The 8,327-nt window shown below is 47.5% G+C and overlaps 1 pseudogene; it reads right to left on the bottom strand.

Annotated features, from left to right (window-relative positions):
* Positions 1 to 6,462: 6,462 nt before the first annotated feature.
* On the bottom strand, positions 6,463 to 7,645 carry LOC124648553 (annotated as a pseudogene).
* Positions 7,646 to 8,327: the final 682 nt, after the last annotated feature.

Genomic DNA, 8,327 nt, shown 5'->3' with positions numbered 1-8,327 from the left:
GTTTTAGATTTAGTGGGCGAGGCATTGATTTGATAGGTGGCGTTTTGGGCTCAAGAAGAAAAGGGAATGCTTTTTTTTTCTCTAAGATCAAATGTTGCGAATTTATTAATCATTGGCCAAGTCAGAAGCCAGAGAGTCTACAATGTAACCTGGGGGATGCCAAACCTGGTTTTACTTATATTATTGCCGAAGCCGTACCTTGCTAAATGATGTGCCACCTTATTACATGAGCGTACGTGGTTGACTTGGTGATCAACAAAACACTACAAGAGGTTCTTGATGTCTTCGATCATCGGCCCATGGATCGATCGATCCAAATTCATGCCCCAAAGCATTGCCACAGCTCCAAGGCAATCCGTCTCTAGAACCAGTTTTCATACACCTGCCTCCTTTGCAAGTTGAACAGCTCGCTGACAGGCTAAAAGCTCCGCCCTTTCCGTATCAACCACTGAAGGGAAAAAATGACATGCCCCTGCCGCAAAGCTGCCAGGGTGATCCCTTATGACCACACCACCACCTCCAAAAGTCGAGTTGCGGGGAAAATCACTATCAACGTTAGCTTTGTGGCAATCCACCTCAGGTATGGACTAGTGTCCATGCTTGCTAGTTGAGGGAGCTGCCGGTATAGTCCTAGACGCTCTCCATTCTTCCAACAGAAACATTGTTCGTCGGATCATGCGTTGCGGAACCTCAATGGATGCAGTGTCTCGCACATCATTTCTGCACATCATTTCTTGCTAGACAAAGATGATAGACCGCCATCATTCTAACTACCAGTTCTTGCTCACCCAAACTACCCATCAAGTCCAACAACTAGCCCTTTAGGGCTCGATGTCCATGGATTATAGCCAGGCGGATTGCAGCTTCAAACGAGAGAGAACCGAGAGCAATTCCCGTGCTTTTATCGCATGTGGACAGCCCCAAAACTTGTGTTTCAGAGACTCTTCACGGTTACAAGCCACACAACAAACCCCTCCTTTATTTTCTGACGCCCGAGCTTGGCTCCAACGGCTACACCATTTTTTTAGCAATCACCAATAGTGCACTTTCACCTTGCTAGGTACATCGGCTGTCCAAAGGGCTAGCCAACCTCTATGCTCATCACAGCCATTGGAGGGACCCAGTCTGCCTACCTGAGAAAGCTTCAACTGAGACTTGAAGTGGTATGCCATTTTGACACTAAATAGCCTCTTTTTGATGTAATTTCATGCAAGATAGTCACTGGTTCTAGCAGGACCTATGGGTATCTTTAGAATGTCTTCCGCATCCACATGAAACATAGTTTCTCTCAACTTATCCTCATCCCATCTACGTGTCCATCCGACAGGATAAACTCACTAACCTTCACCACATTCTTATCAAGTCGATGATCAATTGGTTTTTTTTTGCAGAAGTTCTCGAAATCCAATTATCCTCCCAATCCTTCAGGCTCTGGCCATGAACGATCCTCCACCCCAAGCCCTCATTCAGCAAGTCTCTCCCGTGCAGTATGCTCTCAATGTGGAGTACACCCTCTTAGGACACTTTTCCTCCACAAAATTCCCATCCTTGAAGTACGTCACATGTAGGACATCTCGGGAGCAAAGAAATTTTGGGTTCATGATAATATTCTAGGCATATTTAGCTAAAACGGCATGGTTACGGGCAGCGTAGTCGCTAAACCCATGCCACTGTTTCTCTTCCCTGCATACATCCATTGCTAACTGATCCAATTAATGCACTTTACACTAGCCATCCAAAACCCTCCACCAGAAAAGGAAATGCTAATTGGGCTAACATGATGTGGTTCAATAGAGAGTTTCCTCTTCTAACAAAAAAGAGAATTTCCTCCAACGTTCAGAAGGAACACAAAGTCTGCCTAGGTTTTAGGTAGAACGTGGGAGTGTTGCTATGGAATCAACACTTGTGTCACCAGAGGGCAAACGACAAACGACGATATCGAATTAGCAACCACCTCCGGCGAGGTATATATATACATTGAGTCTCTGGTGATACAAACTTACTGATTTGAATAAATATGTATTAACGCGCGTGACTCTCTTTATTTTTTTAGCCCTCGGCCGGATCATCGAAAAAATCGAGTACGACAAAGCGTGGCAAAACCAAGACGATGAAACAAGGAGAAACATATACCATCGATGTTGTCAGTGCAACCGGCAGGCCGCTGGAGCCCAAAAAGCATTATACAAAGTTCATCAACCAATGCGGAGTTGTTGTTAGAGACAACGTCCCGATCACCGTCCAGGAATGGAATGAGCCAAAGAAGGCACGTGTTGGTTTCAGTTTTGTCCACAAGAGAACGAAAAAGGATTGCTGGAGAAAGCTTATGGAGCATTTCATTCTACCTCCGGAATTCAACAAACTCGATGAACAGGGTAACGAGATTCCGGGTGGACGTAAGAGGAGGAGGCTAGTCAAAGAGTTCGCTCTTCAGAAGATGGCCGAAGCATTCCGGACATTCAAGAAAAATTTAGCCCGTGACTATGTCTCCCAGAACAAGACTCCGGATTTCAATGGACAATATGAGAAGCTGAAAAATGATTGGCCCGAATTTGTGAGGCAAAAGCAATCGGAGCATTTCAAGGCCATATTGGAAAAAAATAAGGAAAATGCGTCTAAGAAAGTGTACCATCATATTATGGGGCCAGGAGGATACTCTCTTTCGGAGCCTAAGTGGGAGAAGATTGAGGACGACCTGAGGGAGCGAGGAATCCGTCTAGGTACAAAGGGATGGGACCCACATGCCAAAAGCTGGTGGTACGGGCATGGGGGATCGCTAGACCCGGAGACAGGGATGTGTGTTCACCGGAAGAAAGCGTTTAAACCCACCCAAGCCCTTATTGACGCAATGACCAAAGATCAAGAGGGGAAGATCAAGTTCAACAGAGAGAACGACGCGCTGACATTTGCCCTCGGGAATCGTGAACACCCAGGACGTGTACGAGGCAAAGGCGCCATTCCGTGGTCCGTCGGGTTTTCCCAGGACGATGATCCGTACAGTTACAGAAGCCGTAAGAGAAAGACGGATCGGGATGCAGATGTTGTGGGGCAGTTGGCATCTATACTCCAAGAGGTGAAGCAGATTGTGAATGAACTAGTAAAAGAAAGATTGGCAGCTGGGCCGCATGAAGATCATGCAGCGGATGTCGGAAGCCAGCAGCGGAGAAGCAGCGTGGCTTCCACGGAGCCCCCCCCCCCGCTGGTGCTAATGCACCCTTCACCCCGGCTGGTGCTAATGCACCGACGTTCGAGATTCGTGCACCGGAGCCTCACTACCCCGTGGATGATGTAAAGGAGATGAAAGAATGTGATCTGCATTATCCAGTGGGGAACATTTCCATGAAGGTAGAGATTGGCACTGCTTTACCCTGTACACCTGGAGCACTCCACCACAACAACCCCTTTGAAGATGGCTATGCTCGTGTCACGGTGGAAGACATAGTCCAAGGGTTTGAGGACCTGGAGATTGACTATGCTACACCCGAAAGGAAGAAAAGACTTGGAGATGTCAAGCGCCAGTTCATTCTATGAAAATAAGTACATAGTGTTTCCAGGCGAGGCGCCAAGGCCAACAAGTCCACCCCCTCCGGTGGTGGTGGTGGTGGCGGTGGTGGTGGTGGTGGTTCACCTACACCTCCTTCACGTCAGTCGACGCCGCCCCCCAATCCACCTCCGGCGGTTAAGCAGACGCCACCCCCCAATCCACCTCCGGCGAAGAAGCAGAAGCAGGCGGACAACAAGGCAACCCCCTCCTGGACTATTAACCCGGACCCTTATGTACCTAAGACCACAAAGGTACCAATGCCATCACTGAAGCCTCTCATCCCGAGACCTTGGGAACTTAGTGTCGAGGAAACCAACACGGTCGCGGCTGCTCACCATGAGAAATGGAAGGCGGATATGAAGAAGAAAAAAGAGCCTGAGCCCAAGCCAGTATTTACTGAGAAGGAAAAGAAGTGGGCTAAGGATTTTTTGACGACACCGTCCCAAGTCGAGCGGAATCTGCCAGACGACTATGGACGTGAATTTCGTAGGCAAGAAGCAATATTGGAAAAAAGCGGAGGCAGAGAAGAAAGCCTTGGCGGAGAAGGAGAAGAAAGCCTTGGTGGAGAAGAAATAAGAAAGTAAAAAAAGCGGGAAACAAGTTGCCCAGCTCGGGGAACAGAATAAACAATCGATCCCCCCGCTCATAGTGAAAGCCGGTCCGGATAAGGACTTTGAACTAATGGACCCCGCTATCAAAGCAGCTGCGGCAACACAGGGAATGACTGTAGCGGAGGCCAAAGAAAAAACGGCCGAGTGGGGTATGACTCTTCGTGCATTGTTAGGCCTTAAGGATGCGCCACTAAGTGAGGTAGCATTTACATATGTGCCGAATGGGCCTCTCGTCAAGCCTGCGTAGGAAGAGAGTCTACCAACACAAATGCGAAATCTGCTACGTTGGTACAAGAATTTCATAAAAAATAAGGTCGGCAAAGAATATATTTATGCGGAAGTTAGAGAGGAGCATCATTTCAAACAGTACTCTGTACAAGTTCATATGAGTGAATTGTTCCAGCTGTTCAATCTGCGCGAGCTCGACAAATCTATCCTGAGTTGCTACATTCTGTAAGTGATTTATTTCTACCTCATCTCGTTCATTGCCTGCACTATATATATTGTCCTAACTATATTGTTGTGTACGCTATTATGCAGAATGAAGATTGGAGAATGCAAAAAAGGAACATCCATGATGTTGGGTTCGTTGACCCACATATCATTAATGGATATGTGTTAGAAAGATACCCCCGCGATGTGGAGAAAGACCTGTGGGATTTTCTTACAAAGAAGGAACTCAAAAGTCAAATTCTATTTCCTTACCATTTTGGGTGAGTGTTTCTGTCTTGTGCACATTCTCTTTTGTTTACTCCATGCATGGTATGTCTAATCGATGAGTTATGCATGATTGTGCATGTAACGTGTCCGAGGTTCCACTGGATTATGCTAATAATTGAATTTCACACATCCAGAGTTCTCATCATGGACTCTCTGAATATGGATTCAAAGCTTTGGGTCGACATGAGAAATATGCTGCAAAAGTAATTATTTTCAATCATTTGCGCTCTATATCGATCGGCCTCTTTCGTTCATTTCTAATATCAAGTAACTAATAACTCCCTTGTTCATTTAATTTTCTTTGCCCTGTAGGATTTGGACGGTTCTCAGATCAAATGGTCGGTGAATTCAAACATGAGCTAGAATTTAGAAGGTTAATTAATGTGGATACTCATCCATCGGGGACCAATCTATGTGGATACTATGTTTGTGAGTTCATCCGGAGACACACCTCTGAGCGGATGCCGTCGGATAGCAACATGGGGAGGAATGACTTGCGGAAGAAGCTTAGTCCAGAAGCTCGCTTCCGACCAATTCAAGAGGAATTAGCAGGATTTTTGGTGAGGGAAGTCCTCGATCCTAAAGGAGAAAACTATTACGAGGATGAATAACTTCTGATGCTGTAAATTGTGTATGGAAACTTGTTCGAAGTTGTATATGGTCACCCGAGATTGAATATATATTGTATATTCCTCTTGAATTCTTCTTGTTTGAAATTTCAAACTTGTTCGAAATTGTACATTCATATGCATCAACGTGTAACATGCATGTATATAGTAGCGTAGAATATGTGTATTGAAACTTCTTCAAAATTAAAATAAAACACAAAATAAAATATAAAAAAAATAAAACACTACAAATTAAAAAGAAACCAGATTTAGGGGGGCTAAAACCCTAAACCTGCGGAGGGCCAACCGCGACTAAAGGTCCTTCGCCCTGACGGACGCCTGGCGCCCACGTGGACGGGCCTTTAGTCGCGGTTCGTAAGCAACCGCGACTAAAGGGGGGCCTTTAGTCACACATATTTGGTCCCGGTTGCGCAACCAGGATTAATGGCCTTTGCGAACTGCGACTAAATGCCGTTTTTCTACCAGTGGAGATAGATGTTACTCATCGAAGTCAGCATATGAGGCCTTCTTTGCTAGTTCAGTGAAGGACACCATTAGGGATGATATTTTGCGCTCTAGGGCCCCTTATAGTGGCAAGTTGTTCATGTGGCTCGTCTCGAGGAACCGCTATTGCACGGCGGACAATCTGCAACGTCGGGGCCTCCTCACCCGCGGCATGCTCACTATGTAACCAGGAACCAGAGACCTTGCAACATCTGCTCTTAAGTTCTGTTGCTAGGTAGGTTGGAGTGGCTACCAGGAGGAGATGCGGACCTCCTATATTGGTGGATGTCTTGTTCATGCCCCATAGCACACCCCCAATACGGTGAGCAGCCTTTTGGTGGGCTGCTGCCACTGGTCTTTCTTTGGTTTTTTTGTACTCCCTTCCCTCCGTCTATAAATAGATGTCCGAGGTTTGTCTAAATTTAGATGTATCTAGACACTAAATAGCTTAGATACATCCAGATTTAGACAAATCTCAGACGCCTATTTATAGATGAGGTAGTATGTAATTCTGATTGATAAATCTTTTGATGGTGTATTTTTAAAGAAATATTTTAAAATGAAGATTTCAGGGTTGTTGTTATGTATCCTTGTGTAGTTGTGTTGTGTGGGAGGAGGAGGGAGCTGCCCGTTGGGTGCTTTCCCGCACATACCCTGGGGAGGAGCTGAGGACTGCTGGTACTTTGGACGACGAGGCTTCTGCAGGAACTTTGGCGGCGGCGCCTGTCCGAATCCCTGGGGACGAGGCTGCTGCGTGAACTTGGGCGGCGGCGCCTGCCCGTAATCCTGGGGACGAGGCTGCTGCGGGACTTGTGGCTTCCCCATGGCGATCCCGGCGGCGGCCGCCGGCCGCGGCTCGTCTCCTACCTTATTTGGCGTGGCGGCCGCCGGCACCTGCTCGCCGGCTCCCGTATTTGGCGCGGCCGCTGCGACCGTCTGGGTACCGATTACCGAACATGAGGTAGGAGGTGATCCCTAGGGCCGTGGCGGCGAGCGTGAGCACGGCCCCGCTGGCGAAGATGCCGCCCCTGGGGACGTCGCACAGCCCGTACGAGTGGCCATCCCGCCAACCCTGGGCGTTCGTCGCCGCGCCCGCGGCGAGCAGCGCGAACGCGATGACGGCCGCGATCCTGCACGCACGTTTTGGTCAGTAGCGGCGGTTCGTCACGTGCGCCGCGACACGCCTGCTTGCTCCAGCTACCTAGCGCAGTAGCGCTTATTAGATTAGAAGGTGGAACACTCACCATGAGGCGACGGCGCAGACGACGCCGATGATCCGGTTCTTCTCGGAGGGGATGGCGCGGGAGTGGCAGAATCCGCAGCAGCCGCCGACCACCGCGAAGATGACCTGAGCAATTATCAGGAAGATGGCCGCGCAGACCCCTAGCCCCCGCGCCGGCTTAGCAGGATAGTAGCACTCCCGTAGTACCACAGAACGTCCGAAGACTGCGAGAACCCACAAGAATCCAAGATGTCTAATACAGTTCAACAAAATACAGTAATACACACACGTGTACATGATGCACCAATAGGTAGTGAGTGTGCAGCGTCTGCTAGCTTACGGTGAGCTTTGTGCCTTCCGCGGAGAACCCCAGGATGGCACTCAGCACCCCGAGAGAACCCACGACCGCGAGCACGATGATCCTCTTCTGGTCCATTTTCCCGATTTCTTTCGATCTGGTTGAAGCACGAAGGTGTGTACGGAAGTTTATATAGAGAGCTGGCTCTTGGGCATCTAGATAGGCTAGCTACCAATTTCATTTTTCTTATTTCGTAGCCCCAGCCTTTGCATCAAAGTGATATACACGGTTTTCTTTAGTATAAAAGTAATAGTATAGTTAAATGGCATATGAAGTTGCAACCTGAATTAACCAATGAAATAAAGAAGCTAAAGAGTATATAATTATCTTGAATTAGTGATTGGCGCCAACTACTTTAGTTGAAGATAGCCAATACGATCGCCATCAGCCGAGTGCAACCAAAGCTCATATGCTCCCGCTGCTCCACATGAAGAAGAAAAGACCACTTGTGAATCCAATACAAAGATCGGATTTGGATACACGGCCAAATGATGACCAAAGAATATGTGTGTTGAACAAGCAAACATAGCCCCTAGATAGCTGAGCTAATGCAGACATAAGAGATAAGACTCGTTAAACTCACAAATATCATGATCGTGCGCTGGCTTAATTATTATGATATAGCCTACTGTAGTATAAAAACCAAGAAAAAAACGACACACACACATATCCTCCACAAATATCCTCCACGGCACGCGGGATGAAGTCTATTGCTGGCACCAATGCACATAAATATAATGACCTAGTACTCGCAAAAAAC

Source organism: Lolium rigidum, chromosome 4 (assembly GCF_022539505.1).
Source record: "Lolium rigidum isolate FL_2022 chromosome 4, APGP_CSIRO_Lrig_0.1, whole genome shotgun sequence".
Taxonomy (NCBI): Eukaryota; Viridiplantae; Streptophyta; class Magnoliopsida; order Poales; family Poaceae; genus Lolium; species Lolium rigidum.
Note: the sequence above shows the minus strand (reverse complement) of the source record. Positions and strands in the feature narration are given on the sequence as shown.